Source organism: Cupressus sempervirens, chromosome 5 (genome assembly GCF_028749045.1).
Source record: "Cupressus sempervirens isolate cs-2001-9-10 chromosome 5, ASM2874904v1, whole genome shotgun sequence".
NCBI lineage: Eukaryota > Viridiplantae > Streptophyta > Pinopsida > Cupressales > Cupressaceae > Cupressus > Cupressus sempervirens.
The window spans coordinates 815,835,753-815,848,555 of record NC_143122.1 but is presented as its reverse complement, the minus strand read 5'-3'; the positions used below and the strand labels follow the sequence as shown (position 1 = coordinate 815,848,555).

General features: G+C 35.2%; 1 pseudogene; it reads right to left on the bottom strand.

Annotated features, from left to right (window-relative positions):
- Positions 1-223: 223 nt before the first annotated feature.
- LOC149558396 (uncharacterized) overlaps positions 224-12,803 on the bottom strand; it is an 82,442-nt pseudogene continuing 69,862 nt past the window's right edge.

Sequence of the window (12,803 nt, the reverse complement as noted above, 5' to 3'; positions counted from 1 at the left end):
TAGCCTAAAAATTAAACCCTGGTGCAAAATAGTAAAATTAACCCCCCTTCTCATTTTATCTTTCACATCAATAATAGTATCCTCAAGATCATATAGCAAGAAGAAGGGAAGCAAAATACAATCACAGTGATGGAATGATTGAGAAGAGGAAACTGGTAGTATAGAAAACTCCATACCTTCCTTCTAGGGTAAGATATTTCAACAGAATCAAACGAATCTCATTTCATGGGTTACGCAATTTCTCCCTTATAAAACCTCCTCTATGATGAATCGATTCCTCACCCTCCACAAAGAAATGTTGTAGACTCATTTCATCAATCACCCTCATCACCTTTTGCCATTTCCTACCCTTCATTGCCAATCCTGTTGCCATAGCAATCACCTCTTCCGAAACATGAAAGGAGATACCATTTATTGTCACTCTGGGATTCTCCCATGAGTTAACAAATTGCATAGAACAATTCTCATTGTGACCATTGAGAGCCTCCATGAATGAAACAAAACCACCATCCTTTAGTAAGTACCACACTAGGGGATTCCTCACATTGTCATTGATCATTGCGAGTTCTATGCACATCAGATCACCTCCCATTTCTATAATCTTTTCCTCTCCTCTCCCTCTTTCCAAAGCCTAGACACAGTTTCTAAAAAATACTTTACACTTAGCAAGAAAAACATATAAGCGGAGATGATAATTACAATTAATAATAATAATGAAGCTTGCCAAATTAGTGAGAAAGATCACGTGTTAGCCACCACGATTTATCCCCCAATCATTTCCATCATTCCCAATGCACCTCAAGTCTTTAAAAAATAAATCTTTTTTATACACGACGTATGATGATCCATAAAGGGAAATAAATAAAGTTTTCCTCATTTCAAACCTCCAATTTTTGGGCCATGAGTAATAATTATTACCTGTACCCAAGCCTTTACTCCCTACCACATAAGCATCAAGGACATATCATCCTTGCTAGCTCAACAACACTAAACAAAGTAACCAACTAGGATTCATCATTTATCTTTTCATTATTCACTAACTCCCTCACAAAATTTGGCAGAGTTTTCCAATTCCTCCAAACTCTTAGCCCCTTCATCTTTAAGCCAATCACCACCATACCATCCACCATGTTATTTCCCTCCCTAAAAGTGTGATTCAAATCAAACCTATTGAGGATGGCTAATAGGTACTTGATATCATCAATTACCCATTTGATGGCCCATCCCTCATGCATATCGCCTTTGACAGTCTCAATAATCACTTTAGAATCACCTTCAACTTGCACATCCCTCCATCCCACACTAATGACTAACATTATACCCCAGTATAGAGCCATAACTTCTATGATATTATTTGAAACTTTTCCTAATAGTGAGAGAAATTAAGATTTCCTAAGTACAGTGCGAGAAATTAAGATTTCCTAATACTTAGCTCTCATAATATTACACCAATTAGATTCCCTCTCCATCAGTTTCCACCTCATCTTTGTGAGAAGCACATTGTTCATATTAGTTATCTTCCTTACTCCCAATCCTCCCCTATATTGAGGTTTACAAACTATATCACAATTGACCAAGCTTATTCTTAACTTCTCGCTTCCTCCAGACCAAATGAAGTTACGTTGAATTTTCATCAATTTATTAGCCATACATTGAGTAATTTTAAATATGGATAGAAAGTACACTGGTAATCCTTGGAGAGAGGAGATCAGAAGTTGCAGTTTTCCCACACTACTTAGAGTTTTGCCTTTCCATCCCATCAACTTTTTCTCCATTCTTTCCAAAATGCCATTCCATAAGTTATTACTTACCTCTTTCATAGTTAATGGAAGACCCAAATAAGTATCTAGTAACTCAACAACTTTACAAGCTAAAATATTAACAATCCTTCTTTGAAGGTCGAGAGGGATGTTGAAGAAGAACACTTTCTCTTATCAAAATTTATCTATTGTCCTGCATTCATGGCATATATCTCTAGCACCAACTTCCAAGCTCTTGCTTCACCCACCAAGGACTCCCCACTAAGGAAGGTGTCATCCACAAATTGTTGGATCACTTTAGGATGTAAAGTGGACACAGGTTTTATCCCTTTAATTATCCCCCCCCTCCCACTTTCTCTTGACCTCTCTTCCTAGAACTTCATCAACCATGATAAATAGATAGGAAGAGATAGGGTCTCCTTGCCTAAGACCTCTCTCCCCACCAAAGTTTCTCCAAGATGACCCATTAACTATCACAGAATAGTTGATAGTTTCCACCATCGATTTTACCATTCTAATAACCTTCTGACTTAGGCCTATTCTTTCCATAATTTTATGCAAGAAGGTCCAATTAATCCTATCATAAGCTTTAGAGATTGTAAGTTTCAAGGCCATACTAGGATTGCCAGTTTTCACATAAAGTGCAAAACTTCATGCATCATTATAGCTGTATCCAAGATTTTTCATCCTGGGACAAACCCATTTTGGGTTTTCCCAATGAACTTATATAGCAACGACTTCAACCTATTCACCATAATTTTAGGGCAAATCTTGTGACTAGTGTTACGAAGACTGATTGGCCTAAAGTTAGAGAGAACTTCAGGATCTTTCACCTTGGGAATTAGAGCAATAAAATTTTTATTGAGCAATTTGAGAAGCTTCCCAATCCTAAAAATGTCACGGGCTACCCGAAGGAGATCTAACTTGATAATCTCCCAAAAGTGCTAAAAGAATGCCAATGGGAAACCATCAGGTCTGAGGGATTTGTAAGCTTTCATGGAAAACATAGCTCTATGGACTTCCTCCTCAATTACCATCCGCACTAGCTCTTTGTTCTCTTTAGCTAATATCACCATGGGAATCATCTCAATCAACCACTACCTACCCTCCTCTTTGAAGTCCATCTACTCTTCCTTGTAAGAATTACTGAAGTAAGCCATTGCCAGATTCCCTATCTCTTCTAGTTTGTTCAACTTCACATTATTGTTATCTTTGGTGCTATCAATTGTGTTTCTTCATTTATGAATTGAGGTAGATCTATGAAAAAACATAGTATTCCTATCACCCACTTAAAGCCATAACTCCCTTGATCTTTGCTTCCAGTGAATCTCCTCTCTACTCGTTGTTTCCTTCCAAAATTTTCGATATTTATCCTCCTCCTAGATAATGTTATCCATGGGTATGCCTTCCCCCATAACTTTCTAGAGTTCAACTAACTTCCCTTCCACCTCCACCTTATTCTTAAAAATATCACCATAATACCTATTTTTTTTCCAGGGCACGACATTTTTTCTCACATTCTCTAGTTTAATAGAGAGTTTATACATCATTGTCCCTTCTATCCTTATCCCCCACCACAAAAACACCTTAGAGCTGAAATCAGGATGAGTTTGCCACATAATTTCATATCTAAAAGGTCTTGGGCCCCCTAGGGAATCTTCTTTCCAATTAAACAGGATAGGGGCATGATTTGAAACCATTCTAGGTAGTCCCATAAGAGAGGAGGAAGTTAATCCTTCTCACCCTACTATGACCAAAAGTCTATCTAGTCTAAATTGGATTAGGTCAACCCCTTTCCTATTATTCAACCATGTGAACTTCACACCCTGCATCTCCATATCCATAAAATTATTATTATTTATAAAGTCAACTAGGACCTTCATAGTATTAGTAAAATCAACCATTCCTCCAATTTTCTCTGAAGGGTACATGGGTGAATTGAAATCACCCATACAAAAGGTGTTCTTATTTTGAGAGATAAAAACCAATAGCTACTCCCATAAGTTGTAAATACCATTTCTCGTATTAGGAGCACAGATGTTAATAACATTCCAATTTTTATCTCCTATCCTATGTTTAGTTATAAGATAGAACTTTGAATTATAGATTAGACTACCATTACCAACATCTGGGTTCTAGAAGGTAGCCACACCTCCTAAGGCTCCTTCTACTTCACTATAACAAAATTTTTCCCTTGGCCAAACAAAACTTTCCATATTCTCCAAGTTAACCATAGACATTTTAACTTCCTGGACAAGCAAGATATCAATTTTCTAGTTTGATAGCTACTGTTTGAGGGCAAACTGCTTATGCAGGTTGTTCAACCCCCTTATATTCCAAGATAGAAAAGTCATTTCCTACCTTTTGTCAAAGATTCCAAAGTGGCCTACCTGCCACTTGCCACCTCCCTAGCCAACTGCTTCACTTTCTTATTTTGTTTGCCTGACTTCCCTACATCCAACTTCAAATCAACTATCACCTCAAATTTCCTCAAAACCCTTGTTCATCTTCTCTGTGTTTTCCATTTCCCTTCTTTCCCATTTAACTAGGCCAAATCCACCATCTTATTTGGCAACTCCTCCTCATTCCAATGAAGTATTTTGGCTACCTCCCCCTGCACCCTGTCATTCCCCTCTCACTCCTTCACAACCTTTTTGATGCCCCTCGGAAGACCTCCTCAATCACCAAGTTCCTTGAAAGGGTATTGAGAAGCTCCTCAATACCTTGTAAAAAGGGAAAAGAATCAATTTCCCCTTCTTCCATTCCCCGCATTTCCCCTTCAAGTGTGAAAAGTTTTTTCGATCCCTGGACCAAACAAGACTTCCCCTCCAACTCCTCCATCCTTATCTTTTTGAACCAATCTTGAGAGTTATCATTTTGCTCCATCCTAGGAAGGGAAGTCAACCCCTTATACCTATCCATCTAAGGATTCTTTACTTCTATCTCCTTCCTTGGAGAGAGATTCACCCTTATGTCACCCTCAAGAGGCCCAACTCCCACTAAACCTGAGTCCTTCGAAGGAGCCCCCCTTTCAACATCTCCCATGATTTTCTCCTTAGCCATCCTATCCAGCTTCTTACAATCAACAATCAAATGTCCAAATGATGAGCATTTTTGGCAAAACACACCCGCATTCTCATAAATAATGGGTTGAAACTTCTTGTCCCACTTCAAGCTTAGTATGATAGACTTAGATAAAGAAGTTCTCACTGCCACATTAACACTGATCCTCCTCTATTTTGTTGTGAAGAGAGCATTTTCTTTATTGCTCTCTCATTCTATTTATACATAATGTTAAATGTTTAAGAATTGAAGGGGACAATTATACAGTCTCTCAATAATAAGTAACTGGCTTATATATATTCTATATATATAAAATAAGTTGAGCGATATCCTTCTTGAGGTGACTATTTTTATAAATAGAATGAAATGGTATTGGATTTTAAAAGACAGAGGTAAGGTATTAGTGAAATCAAAAAATAATTAGGATTATAATTAAGGTTAATTAGGTTTGGGGTCACTTACAGGGAACTCTTCCATTATTGTATGACTTTCATTATTGGTATGGTTTGATTATAGTTAGGGTTATGAATTAATATTTCCATAAATTTCATTATCTCATTGATGTGCTAATCATACTTATTCACTTTCAAACAACTCAAGAAAGAGTATTAATTATAGAAAGCAAGAGATATTTTATAATTTTTTAAGATAATTTATTAATTAAAAATAAAACAATAAAAAAATAGACAATATATAAATTATCCATATTTAAAGAAATGACACAATCTTTAAATCTAAGAAACATCAATCTTTAAATCTAAGAACCATCATGCAATTGAAAAATATAGAAACATTATCCATATTTAAAGAAATAACACAATGTTTTCATGCAGTTGAAAAATATAGAAACATGTGGTGCAATGGAAAAATTTACAAATATCTTATTTTCCTACAAGATTTTTGAGATCGTTTTTAAACTTTGTAAAAATAAGACGCTAAAAAACAATAAAGTTGTTCTTATTATTTTATTTACATATTTACTAAAAATACATTTTTCTTATATTCACATTAGAAAAAGAGAAAGTTTTTCACTACTTTAGAAACATCTTCAATTTCAATTTACATAGTAAGAAGTTTCTTTATTGTGTATTTTTCTAATATTCTTTTTGTTTAATTGAAAAGAAAAGAAATTCTTATAAAAAAAGTATAAGAAAATTATATAGAATTGGGATTTTAATATTACAAGATATCTTTTTTGTAACTCATTTGTTTACTAATGACACATAAAACTCATAGTACATCTAGATGACATGTTTTCTACAATTACTGGGAAAAATATTAGTAGATAAATTGTGAATTATACTTACCTAAGTTGTGAATTCTACTTACCTGAATTATATACTTCAAAACTTTATTGTGGACTGTAATTACAAACTATTGCAAAATTAATTAAGATATAACAATATAGAAGATAATTTAAATGGCCTTCAAATTAAAAAGTAACCAAATTTTGAACTCTAAGAATAAAAAAATGAATGTATACATAATGGCTCCCCCATCAATTTTAAACAATTGTTGGATAGGCTCCATCATTGGAGGCTAATTCCCTAGCCTTGTGAATGATCACAATGTAACTAGATTTTTCACTGGGAACAAATTTTACTCCTTAGGTCACCTTCCAGCCAGATACAACCAAATCCCAAACTAATGTGCTTCCAACCTAAATAAAAAAGAATCTAATAATAAATGCCCATTCCAAAACAAAAACCATTAATAGAGGCACATAAATGAGTGGGTTTCCTTATCCTACCTCTGTGGGTTTCCTTAACCTACCCCAATAATTGTCTTGTGCTCTTGAAGATTTGTTAAATCTTTGATGGTGAGTTGATTGAGCAACAATATACTAGTAATTGTTGAACTCCCTATTATCTCCATATCATCTTTTATGATAAATGTAATCATCTCCTTGACATAACCACCATTCCCCTACCTATAGTTTGGCTACTAGTTCTATTGACAATATTGATTTTTGTATTCTACCATAGTAGACGAGGCAGTCGATTGGATTTTAGCAGATGCATAAACCTCCATCACATGTGCTCATATTGTGAGTTGTGTCATCACATATAAAACTGCCCATGTAAGATAGAACACAATAATTTCCTCCTTCAATCCTCAAAGAGTTTTTGGATTAGGTGGTAACAAATTTGGGTTCAAGTAGTTGGGATTTCTCTGTGCTCATAAATTGAGAGGGAATTTTTTGCATGCTTTCATACAAAGCAAAGACTAACCCAATTCATTTCTTGGATTTCGAAGCATGGAGCAATTAGAGGGCAATAGCTATGTGCATACAAAGAAAATGGAAGAGAAAATCTTCAAACTTTGTACTAGCCTCTACATATACGATGCATTGTGTTGGTGTAAATAAGCATTTACTTGTTACACTTATTGAAGTTTACTTAGGTTAATGCATTATTTATTTAATTTGCATTATTTTATTTGTGAGATACTTAGGAGTTTGTGCACTCTTGTGAGTTATCATGATGACATCACAGGGGTCCACACATCTTTTAAGCACATGTTGTCTACAATACAGGAATCTTTTACACACATATGACACTTTGTCATTCTTATCCATTCATCTAGAATGTTGGATAAGGTGCTTAGTTGTCTTATCTTCTGGTTGTTTCTAAAGACATTCTAGGTGCTTCCTGAGAGGCCTTTATATACAAGCACTCCTAGTGTACTCTTAATTATGTTATATTGAATACATTGTCATTCTGCTTATACTCTCTCTCTCTCTCTCTCTCTCTCTCTCTCTCTCTCTCTCCTTGGTCTACTGTGTGCTTGTGTTTGAGTTCTTAGTTACTGGGTGAAGTTTTCCCTTAGGCAAATTATTACATGGTATTAGAGAAACTTGGAGCTTTTCTCATCACATAGCCATTCGAGACCACTCGCTTGCTTTAGCACCTCAGCCCAAATTTGGAGTACTACAAAAATTGGGAGCATTTAGAGCCAGATTTGACCTCACCATTGTGTCTGGAATGCTGAACTGGTGAAAATCAACTATAAGCTTGGCTAGCTTGCCCCAAAGTCAACCGTGAGGCAAATGTTTTTTGCAAATCTAAACATAGAGGCCTCAATTTGCAGATCGGGTATGGTCATTATTTTTAGATCTATAATTTATTTTTGGATTTTTATTAGTTTTCTCTACAATTTCATTATTTTGATTATATTTTCTCAAATTTTTTTTTAGCCCTACGAGCTGGTAGCAGAGAAATTTTTTGCACAAAACTGGGTTTTGAGCTCCCAGCCTGCATAGGGTATATTTTATTTTATTTGCATGCAATATTATGGATTTCATATTGCATAGCGGCCGTACCATAAATTTGGGACATCGAGCTCTTACCTGGTGAATATTCTGAATAACCTCCAACAAGTCACCGGTCGGTTACCATTTACCAAATTTGACACTCCCTCTTTGTTAAATCTTCCAAAACCTAATGCTTTTAAACACTTATAAGTCTCTCCCCGTTGCACATGTGGGATCATTTTTAATCACTGGTGTTTGAAGCTATTCCCGGTGGCCTGAACACATTCTTCGATGACTGTTCCAATTTCTGGCATCGGTGTTCACTTTTAATAGTATTTGACATCATTTGAAATTTCAATCAACAACTCAGGCTCTGGCATATTCTGAGCATGTTGTAATATTCTGGTTCCAGCTCCGGGTGACGACTGGCTTTTTATAGCCATGTAGTTTTCTTTCTTGCCCATTTAATCTCCCACCCACATCAACGTTGGACATGTAGACCTGTAGGGAGTTGCCACGTGTTGTTTGCCCCATCAGATATGTAGATACATCTAATTTTCCATGTCACTAACATGCAGGCAGCGACACATTAGCCCATAATTTCCACATCACCCACGTGGATAGATGGATTGTACCTTTTTGCCACATGTCAGTTCGTACCATATGAACAACATAGTTAGTAGCCAGTCATTTGCCACATCACCCCAGGGCGCAGAATTTTTGCTGATGTCAGTAGAATACTGTCTTAAATTTGATGACAGTTTTTGCTCTAGACCCCTCCTCAGATTGCTTTTCAATTTGGCAGCCTGACTTTGCAAGCCCATAACTCAGACATCCAGACTCTGATTTAGGTGTAATTATTTTTGAAATTGGGTAGAATTTCCTAAATTTTTTAAGTGTGGTGTTGTTTTCTATTTTTGGCACACAGATTTTTTAAAAATTGCATTTTTCGGTGACTGTACTTGCATAATCCTATATTTTGCAACTTTAGAAGCTCTATATGGGCATATCTGATCACTTTTTCAGGTTCCATTTTTTTTGAAAGTGCATTTTTTTGGTCTACTTTCCAGATTTGAAGTTAGATTCTAGGGTTGTGTGAACCAATTTCTCACTTTCAGAATTAGGTCTTTTTCAGCATTGTATAGCTTTGATTCTTTTTTAGAATTGTTTTAAAACTAAGCTACAATGCTTAAGTGAAAGATTTCAGCCTTATAGGGCAATTGTAAAAGAAAAATTAGAAAGTCCACTTTGTTCATTTTGACAAGTGGCCCATTGTAAATGCACTACTTGTAAAGTGCCAACAACATCTTTTTTGGGGGGGTCTTTTGATTGAGTGAAAAGGGGGGGGGGGGGGGGGCTGGTGTGTACTATGTTTTTTGTTTCTCTCTTTTGTGCTCTTTTCATTTTCTGCATCATGGGTTTTAAATGTCCTCCTCTAACTTCACACAACTATTCTACATGGAAAGATATTGCATGGAGTAGATTAATGGAAAATGGATATAGTCTATATGTTGATGGTACAATTACCAAACCTATTGATGCTAAAGAACTCATTTATTGGAAAATTCAAGACAAATAGGCTTTAGGATTAATTAGGAGTTGTGTACATGGGGATCTTCTCTTTTACATTAAAAATTGTTCAAACTCTAAAGAAGCTTGGGATAAACTTGAACAGTTGTATGGTAAAGTGGATGAAGAAAAGGGATTTCAGATTGAAGGTGATCTACTTCTCTTGAATCCTAAGAATTATGACACAATTCAGGATTACATCATTGAAGTCAATGAGTATAGAACACTTCTTAAAGATTGTGGAAATCCCATGAAGGATGATAGGTTGATTCTTCATATCTTGAAGAGGCTACCTTCTGAGTATGCCAACTTTGTTTTGAGTTTTAATACTCATAGGTTGACCATGGGATCTGCTTACCAAAAGTCTTCCTTTGATGGATTTGCAGACATGTTGATTGTTGAACAATCTCACTAGGTGGATTTTGGATTTCTCAAGTCATCAAAGACCAAAGCCTTGGTGGCTAGTGATGATCACAAATCAAGTCAAGGGGGGACAAGCAATAAGAAGAAGAAGCAGTGGAAGCAAAAATCACAATCTGAGACACAACAATCCTCCTCTCAACAAGGCAGTTCTTCTTCAAACAAAAAGGGAAGTAATGAAAAGAAGGACAAAATTTTTTGTGCATACTGCAAAAAGCCAAATAATGACAAGCATCATTGCAAGACAAAAAGAATCGATGAGTTAGAAAATCTACTCAAGAAGAACAAGATTCAAGTGCTAGGTACTTCCAAGGATTCCACTCCAACCTCTTCAAAGGGTAAAGGTCAAGCACTTATGGCAAACATTAGTTCTTCTTCAGAATGGATACTTGACTTGGGTGTCTCATACCACATGCGTTCTTCAAAGGACATTTTTTCTTCATTGAAGCAGTCAAAGGTACCACACATCTTCGTGGGAGATGATGCTAAGATGAAAGTTGAAGGGAAAGGACATGTGGAAATGGAAAATGGGGAATTCAAGGATGTCATTAATACATTAGGGGTCAATTTGTGACGACAGGAAAATGTAATGTGTTTTTGGCTTTTTTGTTCTATTATAGCCCAATGACATCACAATTGCAACATAGGTGTTGTAATTGTGACGTCGTCAAGCTATAATTTCAAAAAAAAAAAAAGCATTGGTCATTTTGTGGGTTTTGTTCTGTGGGTATACAATATATGCTATGTGACATATTCATCCACCATTTCAAACATTTCCTGTCATGACATATTCATCCACCATTTCAAACATTTGTTGTCGTGACATATTCATCCGCCATTTCTAGAGAAGGGTGCACTGTTTTGCTTTGAGGCTGCATTTTTCAAGGCAGAGGCACATTCACCGTTTGCAACCTACGTCATTTTATCAAATGGGAGCTACATTTTGCACATGCCTATATTCCATTTGATATTGGACACTACATTCCAAGCTGGGAAAGCCTATGTTTTGAATATTACCTGCACTTTCATTTGACGAGGGAAATGTTTCAAATATGTGCTTGTGTTCAAGCATTGGGTGCACTATTCTTCAATGGCATGCCACCATTTTAATGCTTGGAGAGCATGCGCAATGGAGACCAGTGCGTAGGTCATGGTGCTACAGTTTAAAGGAGGGGGATTTGGCTTGTGTTTACAAGGCAACATTCCAAGGTAATGGCCAGTGCTCTTTTGTGATTTGTGATTATTTTGTACATTTTAATTTCTATACCAAAACCTTATATTTGGTTGCTAGAGTTATGGTTTTATTAGACATTATTAGGGTTACAACTTATTGATATAGTTGTAATGAAAAATTTTCAATACATATGAGGTGTTCATATGGTCTCTTGAGCCCTGCAACAAGGAAATGCTTATGAGCTATTTTAAACTATCATGAGATTTCTACACTAATGTTTGTAAAGGATATTTATGCTTCAGATTCAGTTTGTTGAGTGTGGGTTTTACAGTCTTGGGAGAGGATGTGGAGAAATGCTAAGGGTGTCTTTCCATTCCTGTGCATATGATTTGGAGAATCTTTAGATAGAGGGAGACTATGATGGTAAAGTATTGCTGTCAAATGAGAACACATAAATCTAAATTATTTTAAAATGACAACAATTTTCAGTAAATTTTTGAAATCATTGACAATTTTTGTTTGGATAAAATTGTAGAGAATTTTTTTCCAATTAACGTAAGAAATAAATAGCAGCAACAATGTAAAATTATAGGTAACCGAGTTAATGTTGCATACATATCTAAAAAAGCAACTAATTGTTGTTAGTTTGTTTCAAAATGTGTCTACTATTTTTTCAACTAAGATAATATGAAAATATTAAGAAAGTTTAGTACATTACATCATACATTAATGAATTTATATAAACATTGAGAAATTAGAATATATCAATGGACAAAAATGCTGCTAAAATGATATCAGATATTTCAATTCTTTGAAAATTTCAAGAAAGTGAAATTGCACTCTAAGTCTAGAATGCAAACAACAATCATTTATGTAATGCATTTTAATTTGCATGAGGAACATAATTAGCATAAACAAAATCAATTTCTCATAAACAACTTTTGACATACAAATGAAAAGTAATATAAAATTAAATAACCAAAAAAGAACAGCCAAAGGCCATATTTTTTCAACCTATTGTTTGGATAGGGTTGGAGTATGCATACAGCCTAGTACATGGATAGGCTAGGAGCTCATGTTCACTACATGGATAGGTAGGGATGGTCTCTTGAAAAGCCTAATATCTTCCAAGAGCTTCAAAAATTGATTTTCATTATCATTATAGTCTTCATCTTCATCATCAAGATTAATTTCCAATGCTTCAAGAGAGGGCATACTCTAAAGTAAGCAACTTATTATTTCAACTTCTTTCTGACCATACTAAAAAATTATGATGGTCATTTTCTTGAGATTAGGATGTGGAGGGGTGATGTGTAAATAGGTATAACCATCTCCTGCATTTCAATGAATAATTTAAGAATTTAAGACAAACTATGATAACTTACTTTAAAAAGAACCACATTTATCTATTATTTACCTCAATTCAAGACATACTACCTAAGAAAAGAAACTTATACAATTGATACGTGATTTTGTATGTTTGAACATACCTAAATATTTAAGCCAAACACAAAGAACATGTAAAGATTTGGAAGTCTGTGAAATAGTTTGAATAATGCAAAAG